The 16,025-nt window shown below is 43.1% G+C and overlaps 1 long non-coding RNA gene across 1 annotated transcript; it reads left to right on the plus strand.

Annotated features, from left to right (window-relative positions):
* The first annotated feature begins 10,778 nt into the window (after nt 1-10,778).
* LOC106583655 (uncharacterized) lies at nt 10,779-12,249 on the plus strand. The gene is made up of 2 exons (XR_001323580.2): nt 10,779-11,074; nt 11,638-12,249. It is a non-coding gene; the product is annotated as an uncharacterized lncRNA (long non-coding RNA).
* The last annotated feature ends 3,776 nt before the right edge of the window (nt 12,250-16,025 follow it).

A 16,025-nucleotide genomic window follows, 5' to 3' on the forward strand; every position in this document is an offset into this window, starting at 1 on the left:
AATAAACTATGGACAACAAACAGAATTGCATTTTATCAATGATGAGATCCTGAGACCCATTGTAGTGGCATTCTTCTGTCGCCATCACCTCTTGTTTCAGCATGATAATGCACAGCCCCATGTCGCAAGGATCTGTTCACAAATCCTGGAAGGCTGAAAATGGCCTGCATACCATTGAGCATGTTTGGCATGTACTGGATCAACGCGTACGCACAGCCATTGAAGAAGAGTGGGACAACATTCCACAGGCCACAATCAACAGCCTGGTCAACTCCATGTGAAGGAGATGTGTCGTGCTGCATGATGCAAATGGTGGTCACACCAGATACTGGCTGGTTTTCTGATCCACGCCCCACGGACCCTTTTTTAAGGTATCTGTGACCAACAGATTAGGGCCTAAATCATTTATTTCAATTGACTGAATTCGTTATATGAACTGTAACTCAGTAAAATCTTGGAAATTGTTGCATTTATATTTATGTCCAGTATAAATAAAACATTAAGCAAAATGTAAAGATATAAAAGAGCAGTTTACAGAGACGGCATCAGAGCCTCCGATCCAGGTGCCTGGGAACCCATTGGTATGGTTCCTAACCAGCTCCTGCAGAAAATGATACTCCTGGGAGTTGTGAACTGACGCCAGGTTCGCTCCAAAGTGCACACAGTACCGCAAGAGGGGCAGAGACATTTCAGACAGAGAATAGAATACAGAGTAATTGTGCTTGTATTGTATTCTACTTACAAGTTATAATTGTTATTAAAACAACAATGGCGTCTAAAGTTTGCTGATACAGATATGTGTTCACTGTACCTCTGCCTCAATCCATGTGCTGGGGCCACCAACAAACATCAAACAGCAGGATCCGTATTTGGTCCAGCCTGAGGGACACAAGCTCCTGCTCTCTACCCCCACCTCCTCTTGCACCTCCTGCTCCTCCTCCTCCTCCTCCTCCTGCACCTCCTGCTCATCCTCCTGCACCTCCTGCAACTCCTGCAGCTCCTCCACCCCCTTAGCCTCTGTAAGTCAAAGTGATACACACCCCATATTATGTTGCATCGGTTACCACCAGGGGTTTAAAATGGCAGACGGTTTCTGTTCAACATAGTTTGCCTCCTCTCTTTTGTCCTCTACAAAAACATAGACAGAGACAAGTCAATGATGATGGTGGAATATTAGCTACTTGAGTGGAGAAATAACTTCTGACTTTTTACTCCAGGGGGCGGTATAAAACCTACCAAAAGCAAGGAGTTGATCCACATCATTGGCCTCCTGTAAGGGCTCTGAAACATCAACAGTGGTGTTATTTTAAATACAACACACACACACACATACACAAACCACAGGAGGTTGGTGGCACCTTAATTGGGGAGGACGGGCTTGTGGTAATGACTGGAGTGGAATCAGTGGAACTGTGTCAAATATACACACACAATATTGATACAACATAAAAAATACAGAACGAATGAATACTGTAAAGTGTCTGTGTGTGTGTGTGTGTGTCTTACTTGCGTTGCCCAAAGCCAAGGCAGCGCTGAGAAGCAGAAGAATGGTCATCATCGCCATGGTGATAGTCTCCTCGGAGAGAGAGAGCGAGAGAGGGAAACAGGGAGAAGAGGTCAAAACAAACACAGCAACAGAGAATACTTCAGAGTGCGTAGAAAACTTACTTGCTGTAGAGTGAATCACAGGTAGATAACGTAGGTTCTGCTCAGATGGAGAGAGAGGAGCACCTTTATACACCTGGCCACAAGGAAGCAACTATTATTTTTGAACAATAGTTAACTAATATATTGACTTGTTTATGGGGCATTCCGTAGAAATTGATCAGATTGCGCATTTGTGTTTGTAAGTGGGTGTGTTTGTGTGTATGTAGGTTTGGATACGTGTGTGTGTGTGCGCATGTAGGTGTGTGTCAGTGGCAGTCGGTGCTATTTAATTTTAAGGAGGACGATTTTCTTTTATGAGCATGGTCTTATTTATGTTACAGCATATTGGATGACTCATTCATATTCCATTCACCCAGTTCAATGTAACATTGATAGGTTTAGGCTATAACATGATGCTCAAATTTTCCCTGTACCCATCATGAGGTTGCTACAACCTAGCCAGTGGTGTAAAGTACTTAATTAAAAATACTTGAAAGTACTACTTAAGCAGTTTTTTGGGGTATCTGTACTTAACAATTTATATTTTTGGAAACTTTTACTTTACTACATTCCTAAAATAAAAGAATGCACTTTTGATTACATACATTTTCCCCTGACACCCAAAAGTGCTCGTTACATTTTGACAGGAAAATCGTCCAATTCACACATATCAAGAGAACATCCCTAGTCAACCCAACTGACTCTGATCTGGCGGACTGACTAACCACAAATGCTTCGTTTGTAAAATACGTCTGAGTGTTGGAGTGTGCCCCTGGCTATACGTAAAAACAAAAGGTGAAAATTGTGCCGTCTGGTTTGCTTCAAATGACGAACTTGAAATGATTTATTATTTTAACAATAGTTAACTACTACACTGCTCAAAAAAATTAAGGGAACACTTAAACACAATGTAACTCCAAGTCAATCACACTTCTGTGAAATCAAACTGTCCACTTAGGAAGCAACACTGATTGACAATAAATTTCACATGCTGTTGTGCAAATGGAATAGACAACAGGTGGAAATTATAGGCCATTAGCAAGACACCCCCAATAAAGGAGTGGTTCTGCAGGTGGGGACCACAGACCACTTCTCAGTTCCTATGCTTCCTGGCTGATGTTTTGGTCACTTTTGAATGCTGGCGGTGCTTTCACTCTAGTGGTAGCATGAGACGGAGTCTACAACCCACACAAGTGGCTCAGGTAGTGCAGCTCATCCAGGATGGCACATCAATGCGAGCTGTGGCAAGAAGGTTTGCTGTGTCTGTCAGCGTAGTGTCCAGAGCATGGAGGCGCTACCAGGAGACAGGCCAGTACATCAGGAGACGTGGAGGAGGCCGTAGGAGGGCAACAACCCAGCAGCAGGACCGATACCTCCGCCTTTGTGCAAGGAGGAGCAAGAGAAGCACTGCCAGAGCCCTGCAAAATGACCTCCAGCAGGCCACAAATGTGCATGTGTCTGCTCAAACGGTCAGAAACAGACTCCATGAGGGTGGTATGAGGGCCCGACGTCCACAGATGGGGGTTGTGCTTACAGCCCAACACCGTGCAGGACGTTTGGCATTTGCCAGAGAACACCAAGATTGGCAAATTCGCCACTGGCGCCCTGTGCTCTTCACAGATGAAAGCAGGTTCACACTGAGCACATGTGACAGACGTGACAGAGTCTGGAGACGCCGTGGAGAACGTTCTGCTGGCTGCAACATCCTCCAGCATGACCGGTTTGGCGGTGGGTCAGTCATGGTGTGGGGTGGCATTTCTTTGGGGGGCCGCACAGCCCTCCATGTGCTCGCCAGAGGTAGCCTGACTGCCATTAGGTACCGAGATGAGATCCTCAGACCCCTTGTGAGACCATATGCTGGTGCGGTTGGCCCTGGGTTCCTCCTAATGCAAGACAATGCTAGACCTCATGTGGCTGGAGTGTGTCAGCAGTTCCTGCAAGAGGAAGGCATTGATGCTATGGACTGGCCCGCCCGTTCCCCAGACCTGAATCCAATTGAGCACATCTGGGACATCATGTCTCGCTCCATCCACCAACGCCACGTTGCACTACAGACTGTCCAGGAGTTGGCGGATGCTTTAGTCCAGGTCTGGGAGGGGATCCCTCAGGAGACCATCCGCCACCTCATCAGGAGCATGCCCAGGCGTTGTAGGGAGGTCATACAGGCACGTGGAGGCCACACACTACTGAGCCTCATTTTGACTTGTTTTAAGGACATTACATCAAAGCTGGATCAGCCTGTAGTGTGGTTTTCCACTTTAATTTTGAGTTTGACTCCAAATCCAGACCTCCATGGGTTGATAAATTGGATTTCCATTGATTATTTTTGTGTGATTGTTGTCAGCACATTCAACTATGTAAAGAAAAAAGTATTTAATAAGATTATTTCTTTCATTCAGATCTAGGATTTGTTGTTTAAGTGTTCCCTTTATTTTTTTGAGCAGTATATACATATTCTTATTCATCCCTTTACATTTGTGTGTATAAGGTAGTCCTTGTGAATTTGTTAGATTACTTGTTAGATATTACTGCACTGTCAGAACTAGAAGCACAAGCATTTCGCTACATTTGCATTAACATCTCTTAATCATGTGTGTGTGACCAATGCAATTTGATTTGATCTGAAACCCTGCCCTCTTCAAAGACTATCTTAAATAATTCCAAAATGCCCCCTTCGCACCCCCTTCTCACCCAAAAAGGGAAAAAAATAATGCCTTTCTAACACTCGGAATAACTTGGAGCAACTTCGATCTCTCACACTAATATTCTAAGATGTCACTTTTCTATGATGCAATTCAAGCATGTGGGCACACACACACACACAATGTGGACAATGACGGTTAAATTTAGCGCAATTTTTTTTGATAGAATGCACAAAAACCATTGTAGAGATTCTCAGGGTCAATGTTTTTTAATAAGAACAAGAGCTGTACAAACAAGCATATCTCTTCTCCCACGGACACATGCACGCGCACACACAGAGTGAGAGAAAGAGGGAGAGGGAGAAAGGGAGAGAGGGAGAGAGAGAGAGAGAAAGAGAGGGAGAGAGAGAGAGAGAGAGAGAGAGGGAGAGGGAGAGGGAGAGAAAGAGAGCGCATGCCAAGGTCAACCCCTGAGATTCCACAAGTGGTGTTATGATTTGTTAAATAGCTCCACCTACAGTATACATTGCCCACTCCAACCAAAGGATAAATGACTCCAGTGTTCTCCTCACGACATAACTGCAACTTCAACATCCTTCTCTATAAGTCAAACAGACAGCACCTTAAATTACCCCCAATTTTGAAATTCAAATACTTTCCCTGTGATAACAGACCTCTAAGCAACCACTAAGCAGGTAATCCAGACTATCAACACAGAGGGTGTTGATGGTTGGAATGGAGGCCTGATTTGCTCTACATGGCTGATTTGCTCTACACTGGCGAATCACAACATATAAACAGGAAATCCATCAATAGACACGACATCACTCACCTGTGGTTCAGTGAAAGTAGACTCTGTGGTCCTGACTGTCTTTTTCCCAGCTATTGTTTGACTGATGAGGACATACACTGAGCAAAAATATAAATGTAACATGTAAAGTGTTGGTCCCATGTTACATGAACTGAAAATAAAAGATCCTAGAAAGGTTCCATACGCACAATTTCTCTCAAATGTTGTACACAAATTTGTTGCATCCCTGTTAGTGAGCATTTCTCCTATGCCAAGATAATCCATCCATCTGACAGGTGTGGCATATCAAGAAGCTGATTAAACAGTATAATCATTACACAGGTGCATCTTGTGCTGGGGACGATAAAAGGCCACTCTAAAATGCACAGTATTGTCACACAACATAAAGCCACAGATGTCCAGTTTAGAGGGAGCGTGCAATTGGCATGCCGACTGCAGGAATGTCCACCTTAGCTGTTGCCATAGAATTTAATGTTCATTTCTCTACCTTAACCTCTCTGGGCTAGGTGGCACCAAATCGTCCCACCTGCGTAACAGCCAGTTGAATCCTGTGGCGCGATTTTCAAAAACCTTAGAAATGCTATTACTTCAATTTCTCAAACATAACTATTTTACAGCATTTTAAAGACAAGACTCTCGTTAATCTAACCACACTGTCCGATTTCAAAAAGGCTTTACAACGAAAGCAAAACATTAGATTATGTCAGCAGAGTACCCAGCCAGAAATAATCAGACACCCATTTTTCAAGCTAGCATATAATGTCACAAAAACCCAGAAGACAGCTAAATGCAGCACTAATCTTTGATGATCTTCATCAGATGACACACCTAGGACATTATGTTATACAATACATGCACTTGACAAAAAGAAACCAAAGACGACAGCAAAACAGTCCTGTCAGGAAAACACACTAACAGAAGACAATCACCCACAAAAACCCAAAGGAAAAACAGGCTACTTATGTGTGACTCCCAATCAGCAATAACGAACTACAGCTGTGCCTGATTGGGAGCCACACACGGCCCAAAACAAAGAAATACAAAAACATAGAAAAAATGAACATAGAACGCCCACCCAATGTAACACCCTGGCCTAACCAAAATAAAGAACAAAAACCCCTCTCTATGGCCAGGGAGTTACACATACCTTATTTTTTTTTTTTTTTTTTGTATATTAAAGGAGTATCTCTGGTAGGCCTAAAACATTTTCCCTCATCTCAAGTTCAACTGTCAGAGTCAGTTGGAGTGCCGGGGCACACTGCCTTCATATCATAGGCCTTCAGTATAATAAGCTAATAGCCACACCATACCCAACCTTCACAAAACTTTATCAGGGTAGTATCAAAAGTCAAGTCATCGTTTATAGGGAAATACAAGCAGGATATTATACAGTGCATTTGGAAAGTATTTAGACCCCTTGACTTTTTTCACATTTTTTTACGTTACAGCCTTATTCTAAAATGGATTCAATTGTTTTTTCCCCTCATCAATCTACAAACTCTACCCCATACAGACAAAGCAAAAACTGGATTTTATTATTATTATTTTTATTTTAGAATAAGGATGTAAATGTAACAAAATGTGGAAAAGTGAAGGGTTCTGAATACTTTCCGAATGCACTGTATGCAGGATCCAAATGCACTGAGACAGGATTATGTCGAGGCACAGATCTGGGGAAGGGTACTAAATCAATTCTGCAGCATTGAAGGTCCCTAAGAACACAGTGGCCTGAAAACATTCTTAAATAGAAGAAGTTTGGAACCACCGAGACTCTTCCAAGAGCTGGCCACCCGGCCAAACTGAGCAATCGGGGGAGAAGGGCCTTGGTCAGGGAGGTGACCAAGAAACCAATGGTCACTCTGACAGAGCTCCAGAGTTCCTCTGTGGAGATGGGAGAACCTTCCAGAAGGACAACCATTTTTGCAGCACTCCACCAGTCAGTCCTTTATGGTAGAGTGGCCAGACGGAAGCCTCTCCTTAGTAAAAGGCACATGACAGCCCGCTTGGAATTTGCCCAAAGGCACCTTAAGACTCTCAGACCAGGAGAAACAAGATTCTCTGATCTGATGAAACCAAGATTGAACTCTTTGGCCTTAATGCCAAGCGTCACGTCTGGAGGAAACCTGGCACCATCCCTACGGTGATGCATGGTGCTGGCAGCATCATACTGTGGGGATGATTTTCAGCGGCAGGGACTGGGAGACTAGTCAGGATCGAGGCAAAGATTAACAACGAAAAGTACAGAGAGATCTTTGATGAAAACCTGCTCCAGAGTGCTCAGGACCTCAGACTGGGTCAAAGGTTCACCTTCCAACAGGACAACGACCCTAAGCACACAGCCAAGACAACACAGGAGTTGCTTTGGGATGTCCTTGCTTCTGAATGTCCTTGAGTGGCCCAGCCAGAGCCCAGACTTGAACCCGATCGAACATCTCTGAAAATAGCTGTGCAGCAACACTGATAGACTTTTAGAGGATCTGCAGAGAAGAATGGGAGAAACTCCTCAAATACAGGTGTGCCAAGCTTGTAGTGTCATACCCCAGATGACTCAAGCCTGTAATCGCTGCCAAAGGTGCTTCAACAAAGTACTTGGTAAATTATTCTAATAGCATTTTTTCATTTAACATTTATTTGACTAGTCAAGTCAGTTAAGAACAAATTCTTACTTACAATGACGGCCTACCCCGGCGATGCTGGGCCAATTGTGTGCCGCCCTATGGGACTCCCAATCACGGCCGGATGTGATGCAGCTTGGATTTGAACCAGGTACTGCAGTAACGCCTCTTGCACTGAGATGCAGTGTCTTAGACCACTGCATGACTTGAGAGTAAAGGGTCTGACTAATTATGTAAATGTGTTATAAAAAATAAAAAATTCAATACATTTGCAAAAAAAAATGTAAACCTGTTTTTGCTTTGTCATTATGGGGTGTTATGTGTAGATTGATGAGGGGGAAAAAATTATATAATACATTTTAGAATAACGCTGAAATGTAACAAAATGTGGAAAAAGTGAAGGGTTCTGAATACTTTCCAAATGCACTGTATATAAACTCAGCAAAAAAATAAACATCCCTTTTTCAGGTCCCTGTCTTTCAAAGATAATTCATAAAAATCCAAATAACTTTCCTAACCAGCACTGTTCCCATGCTTGTTCAATGAACCATAAAAAATTAATGAACATGCACCTGTGGAACTAAAAGCTTACAGACGGTAGCGAATTAAGGTCACAGTTATGAAAACTTAGGACACTAAAGAGGCCTTTCTACTGACTCTGAAAAACACCAAAACAAAGATGCCCAGGGTCCCTGCTCATCTGCGTGAACATGCCTTAGGAATGCTGCAAGGAGGCATGAGGACTGCAGATGTGGCCAGGGCAATAAATTGCAATGTCCGTACTGTGAGACGCCTAAGACAGAGCTACAGGGAGACAGGACGGACAGCTGATCGTCCTTGCAGTGGCAGACCCCGTGTAACAACACCTGCACAGGATCAGTACATCCGAACATCACACCTGCGGGACAGGTACAGGATGGCAACAACAACTGCCCGAGTTACACCAGGAATGCACAATCCCTCCATCAGTGCTCAGACTGTCCGCAACAGGCTGAGAGAGGCTGGACTGAGGGCTTGTAGGCCTGTTGTAAGGCAGGTCCTCACCAGACATCACTGGCAACAACGTCGCCTATGTGCATAAACCCACCGTCGCTGGACCAGACAGGACTGGCAAAAAGGGCTCTTCACTGACGTGTCGCGATTTTGTCTCAACAGGGGTGATGGTCGGATTCACGTTTATCATCGAAGGAATGAGCGTTACACCGAGGCCTGTACTCTGGAGCGGGATCGATTTGGAGGTGGAGGGTCTGTCATGGTCTGGGGCGGTGTGTCACAGCATCATCGGACTGAGCTTGTTGTCATTGCAGGCAATCTCAATGCTGTGCATTACAGGGATGACATCCTCCTCCCTCATGACCCTCCAGCATGACAATGCCACCATCCATAGTGCTCGTTCTGTGCGTGATTTCCTGCAAGACAGAAATGTCAGTGTTCTGCCATGGCCAGCGAAGAGCACAGTCTCAATCCCATTTAGCACATCTGGGACCTGTTGGATCGGCGGGTGAGGGCTATGGCCATTCACCCCAGAAACGTCCGGGAAGGTGCCTTGGGGGAATAGTGGGGTAACATCTCATAGCAAGAACTGGCAAACCTGTTGCAGTCCATGAGGAGGAGATGCACTGCAGTACATAACGCAGCTGGTGGCCACACCAGATATTGACTGTTACTTTTGACCCCCCCCCCACCCCCCTTTGTTCAGGGACACATTATTCCATTTCTGTTAGTGACATGTCTGTGGAACTTGTTCAGTTTATGTCTCAGTTGTTGAATCTTGTTATGTTCATACAAATATTTACACGTTAAATTTGCTGAAAATAAACGCAGTTGACAGTGAGAGGACGTTTCTTTTTTAGCTGAGATTATATATAAAACAAAGTAGCTAGACATCAGTCAAAATGTTTTCTGCAGATAGAATACCCATCCGAGTGGAGAAGAGCAACTGAAACACAAAATGAGTCTGATGCCGAGCAGAAATTACAGCAGAGCAGACAGGCCTGTTGCCCTAGCGACTCCAGACAGACACTGTGTGTACACGCTTCAGAGCAAGTACTGTTCTTCATTCAGACAAGCATGTGTCAAAACTTTTTTCATTTGCACAATGTCTCTTGTTCACATTCATTTGTAAATGTCCAAGCTCCTACCGATATATGTATAACTTTATGAGCTGGATTACTGTCTTTGCGCTCGCTAGCATATTTAGCTAGCAGCCTCCATGGAACTTCGCTTTTACTTGTGCTAATTTTGTTAGCATTCTGGTAACAGATGCCCAATGGTTATTTTTCCGTTTGTTTGGCGCCCCCTTGTGTACTAAAATGTAAATCCCTGGATAAGAGAAGGACGATATGAAGATATGAAAATCTGGAAACCGCCCAGATTTTAGTGTTAGTACTCCATCCCTCTCTCGCTCTGTCCTACATCCCATCCCTCCATCTCTCACTGTGGTGTAAACTGTTTTCTTCAAGTCAATCGCTCCCTGAGCCCTCCCTCCCTCTCTCTGTCTCTCTCTACCCCTCTCCCTCCATCCATCCCTCATTAGGAAATGCTCGACACACACACACACACACACACACACACACACACACACACACACACACACACACACACACACACACACACACACACACACACACACACACACACACACACACACACATTTGAACTATCTAGTGTGTGCAAAACATGTGGTCCTGTGTTATGAAGTTTTTTGCTAAAACTATATTTTACTAAATAGTAATAATACATGTATTATGAACTGAAATGTAAGAATAATATTTCCAGATTCCTTTACTGGCACCTAAATGAGCTCAGCAGGACAGAATGGTTTTCAGTTAGAACAAGGTTCTGCTCTGATAGAGGAGAGAACGTCTGTTTGCTGTTGTTTTGTCCTGAAGAATGTTAAGTTTCATTTCCTGATTTTATTTTGAATTGAATTGGACGAATGACTGCGGAGTTCATGGGCGGGAACAGACAGCTGACTCGACTCGTCCAATGAAGGAACAGAGCCGCTGAGAGTGAAAAGAAGCAGAAACAGAGACAGACCCAGACATTGGATCAACCGAATCCCGCATCAGCTCATCCCCCACACACATACACCCCACCACCCCCCTTCCTTGCCTCAACACGTTATAAAGTCAGATGCTGTATTGAGAAGCAACACAACATTTCTCCTGACTGGAAAAACATAAATACTTAATAAACTTGATCTTGATCTTCATTCAGTTCATTCTAGTTGACAGATTGACATTAAGACTTGATGTTCAGTGATCTGTAGAAGAGAAGCTTCACTGTGTTTCTACAGCCTGAGGAGCTACTGAAGAACATCTGACTGATATATTACAACAGCAGGAGACTCCTCACAGGTGCGTCCTCAATTTGAGGGACTTTACTACTGATTTACTGTTTCTACTGTGTTCTATTGTATTCTATTAGAATCACAGATGTCTATACTGTGTATCCACAACAACTGCTACCCAGCCCAATAGTATGGCAGTCCCCTTCTCTAACCTCTGTTTGCGCATGTGTGTCTGTCGGAGGGGTTGAGATAAACGGAAGTCAAATTTCCGTTGGACGTTGTGTACAATTGGACAATAAAAACAGCTTATCTTATCTAATAAAGATAAGTCAACGTGATTATGGTGATTCAAGTTGGTCTATTCCACTCTATATAACTCTGACTGTTCACCACAGAATGAGAGAACGTACTGACTTCAAACTGAACACTGAAAACACCTATAATTTAAATTAAAATGGTCATAATTCCAGCATGATAGTGAGAGAGAAGGTTAATTGATGTTCCTCCTAATCAATCATGACTCTCTCTCTCTCTCTCTCTCTCTCTCAATTCAATTTCAATTTAAGTGGCTTTATTGGCATGGGAAACATATCTCACTCTCTCTCTCTCTCTCTCTCTCTCTCTCTATAGGTGTGCCATGTCCGTTCCCTACGTGGAGGTGAGGAGTAGAGAGTTGGGTGGGTCGGTGGACATCGGGCTGTTCCACCAGCATCTCAGCGGGGGGTCACATGTCAGGGGACCCGGCGTAGGTGCCAGCATCGAGGCATCCAATCGGGACGGAGTCAAGTTGATGGCCAGAGCCCAGGTTCTAACGCTGTCTCAAGGCGAAGGGGAGGGGAGGACCAGGGTGGGGCTGGCGTTTGACACGGGCGTGGGGATTGGTCCAGAAGGGCTGGAGGCAAAGGTGTTGGGGACCGGGCTGAGGCTGGGGCCAAGACCCTCTGTGTCCGTGGTGGGAAATGAACTGGAGTGTTCTGTCATGTAGACTTTGGCTGTGTCCTAAATTGTACACTACAGTGCACTACTTTTGACCAGGAATCATAGTGCCCTATTCCCTATATAATACACTTTATAGGGAATAGGGTGGGGATGCCACCTGTGTTCTTTCATGGAGTCGGTAATGTACACTGCTTCTGGAACAGCTGGCAACCTGAAGGGTATCACTTCACTCTGGAGAAGGTTGCATGTTGGGGTCAAAATGGTTGAACCTAAATGTATAATAAAATCAAGACTTTTTACATATTAAGAGTCTGGCCTACTTTTACTAATGTCTTTTAGCATTCAGGAGAGGGAGTGTTGAGAAAGAGGGAGGGGAAGAGGACAGGAGGAGGGGGGGAGGAAGAGAGAAGGAGGGAGAGGATAGGAGGTAAGAGGGGAGTGAGAAGAGAGGAGAGCGATTGGACTGGACTGAGAGAGGAGGGCAAGTAAGGATACACAGTAATATGATGTCACAGTCATAGACATAGATTTACTGTATATATCATTCTTGATCTAGTGGTGTGTATTCATGGTTAACAAGGGAACACAGACGTCCCCAAATACAGTATATGGAGACTGTTTAGTGCCAAAAGTAATGCATGTAAAACAAATATATATATTATTTTTTTTGGGGGGGGACTATCTGTTGTTCCATGTAGTGGATCTGTTACTCAATCCATTTGTATGGACCAAACATTTTATTCATCAAATACATAAAAAATGTAAAAATATTCTTCAAGGGGTCTTAAAATTCAAAATCAAATAGCTAAATGATCCTTGGTATGGCCTTTTTAAATCAATTCCATAATTCCGATACATCCTGACAAAATGTGCCTGGACTAGAGGTCTTCACGGGTCCAAAACGGAACTGGGGCTTTCCCACCCGGTCCCGATATGCATTAAACAGTTTGTTTAATATAGAGACCAGTTTCAAACAGACCTGTGGACAACTGGACCCATTCCTATAGAGTTGGGTGGATCCAGACCCGGTCCGATCCGTATGAGGGAAGAAAGCAGAAAAGTCATTTTTAAGCTACTTTATTAACCAGAGCTGATAAAGCGGGAGAGGAGTGAGAGAAATACAGAGGGGCCGTACCATAGCCACAGGAAGTAGGGGTGCTGAGAGTGCAGGAGCACCCCCTGAAAAATCTGATTGAAAAATAATAAAATTAATAAAATATATATATATTTTTCACAAAAGTAGTGCACTGGGCCTTTAGCTGTTCCCGCCACTACTTCCCACTGTTATGGGCCATACTGTGAACGAGTGCTGCCTGGTCTCATAGACTAGACATTGCATTACTCATCTCATATGTGTATTCTATTCTAAAATCTAAAATCTGATTTGATTTGACATAGTAAATGGAAATTCGGAACACATGAATTAGTATGTATGATATGTTACGTTTGGTATGGTTACATAAGACAGATGGTTACTTAAAGCAAAAATGAAAGTAGGGTGTGTCATGACGTTGGCCTCTTTGAGTACAGGGAGGACAGTTGACCCCCTCCCCCTTGCACCATCCCCCAACCTACCTCCCCCCACCCAGGCCCTGTGTGAAGGGGTTGTAAAAACTCTAAGAGGAGAATCTCCTGCCACATGGCCCATAGAGAGACACAGGCAATTCTTCCAACTCACAGAATTGGGGAACCGAGTGACATTTGTGTTCTGGAGAAGGTATGGAAGATTGGTGAAGAATCCAGCTACGAACTGGTCCGCTTGGTACAATTTTGTGATACTCAGAAGAGACAATATAGCCATATTACCATAAAACGGTTTATATAATAGCCTCAGCTATGAGACTTGCATCCACATGGTTGTATAAAATGTATTAATAAGGATAAAGCTATTTGTAATACATGGAGATGCTATGTACTGATGTTAATGTGATAGAATTGTATTTCTGTACCAAGCTTAACTCAGTCATCGGCACGCCCCCAGGGACACAGACAGGACCAGGCGTCATGTGACAAGCCTGTTCTATGTTCACTATAAAACCATACCCTGATTTACTTTCTAACAGACCAGGCCTCCACTCCATTGCGAGTTGGCCAATAGGTTTGACCATCCAAGTACTCTACTGAAAGTGAACTATACCACGTGGTTAACTTTTAGACTATCGATATCGACAGAATAAGAACTAGTCTTTGATATTAATTAATAGTCTGCAGCTAGAAATTATATCATTGAACGCGAAGACCGACGAAACATCCATTCTATGACGACATTAATGAATGTCGCTTTGAAAGATCCATTCTAACCGAGAGAGAGAGAGAGAGAGAACTCTCCAACAGAACGACTCTTCAACAAGGATCCCGACGACACACTGAGCGTAAATATATATTGATTGCAGTTGTTCCCGAATGAGTGAGCGTTCATGTGCAAAGGGTTAGCATATCAATTGTTAATATTAATGAACTCTGTGACCATTTATGACCCTTTGTTAACAAGACACCAGCCATGCCTGTTTTAGCCCACTAGGGCACATTACTCTACCAATTCTTTGTGATGATAATTACTGTTTGTATACTTTCTGTGAATTACTTAGTTTAGTAAATAAATGATTTTAAGACAATTGATGTATGGATGACTCTTAGTAAAGACTGGGTTCGTGCAGATACAACAATTTACGACGTTTGGAATGAGACTGGACGCGAGGTAAAATACACCATTTAAACCAGAAGATAATCGGCCTATACTATAATAGAATATAATATATAATATTATAATATAGGAAAGTTATATTAGGAAAATTATAACTTTGTAATCTGAATATTTTTCTTGGTGCCCCGATCTCCTAGTTAATTACAATTAAACGATTAATCAGTTTGATCGCGTGATAATAATTACAGGGAGTTAATTGATAAACATGTCTTCAGTTTAATGGTACCCCAAAGACACGACAGGTGGTTGGTCAGGGTGGATGGGTAGGGATTTAACGTGCAAGTCTAGCAACACAAAGGTTGTGAGTTCAAATATCATCACGGACAATTTTAGCTAATTAGCAACTTACAACTTTTTTTTGCTTCTTTGCAACTACTTACATGCTGACCACACTGCCCCATTGCGTGTTCGAGCTTTGCAAAATAAATGTTCACACGTTATTCAATCATTTAATCTAAACTGCTAGCGTGCGTCAATGAGCATCTGCATATACCCACGTGGATGATTGAAAGATGAACTGTGGTCCACACTCCAGTCCAGTTGGTGATGGTAATGCACCTTAAAGTTTGTTGCCAACCGCCATATACAGTCCACAGAAGAAGAAGCAGAGATTAGTAGAAACTCATATCTCCCTCACTAGCTTTAAACACCAGCTGTCAGAGCAGCTCACAGATCACTGCACCTGTACATAGCCCATCGGTAAACAGCCCATCTATCTACCTACCTCATCCCCATACTGTATTTATTTATTTATCTTGCTCCTTTGCACCCCAGTATCTCTACTTGCACATTCATCTTCTGCACATCTACCATTCCAGTGTTTAATTTCTATATTGTAATTACTTCGCCACCATGGCCTATTTATTGCCTTAACTTACCTTATTTGCACTCACTGTATATAGACTTTTTGTTTTCTTTTGTTCTACTGTATTATTGACTGTATGTTTTGTTTATTCCATGTGTAACTCTGTGTTGTTGTATGTGTTGAATTGCTATGCTTTATCTTGGCCAGGTCGCAGTTGCAAATGAGAACTTGTTCTCAACTAGCCTACCTGGTTAAATAAAGGTGAAATAAATAAACTAGGTTTCCCCTTTTATCTGTGGATTAATTGTCGGAGTAGAGAACACACCATTTTGTGTTGACTCAAAATGGGTCAAAATTCTACAAAGATCCAGAAAAAAAGGACCTTGTGGATTTCAGGTAAAATAACAACCCAATGTTTATGTCCCAAATTACCTAGCAACTGCAAGCTAGCTAGCTAAATGTCCATGAATGTTTCATGTGTTTCGACTTGTCCCCAAAATTAATATAGTTTGTTCAGAGTTAGTTTAGATATTTTTATATGATCTCGTCTGGTGTGGATGGACAAAATCA

Source organism: Salmo salar, chromosome ssa22 (genome assembly GCF_905237065.1).
Source record: "Salmo salar chromosome ssa22, Ssal_v3.1, whole genome shotgun sequence".
NCBI classification, from domain to species: Eukaryota; Metazoa; Chordata; class Actinopteri; order Salmoniformes; family Salmonidae; genus Salmo; species Salmo salar.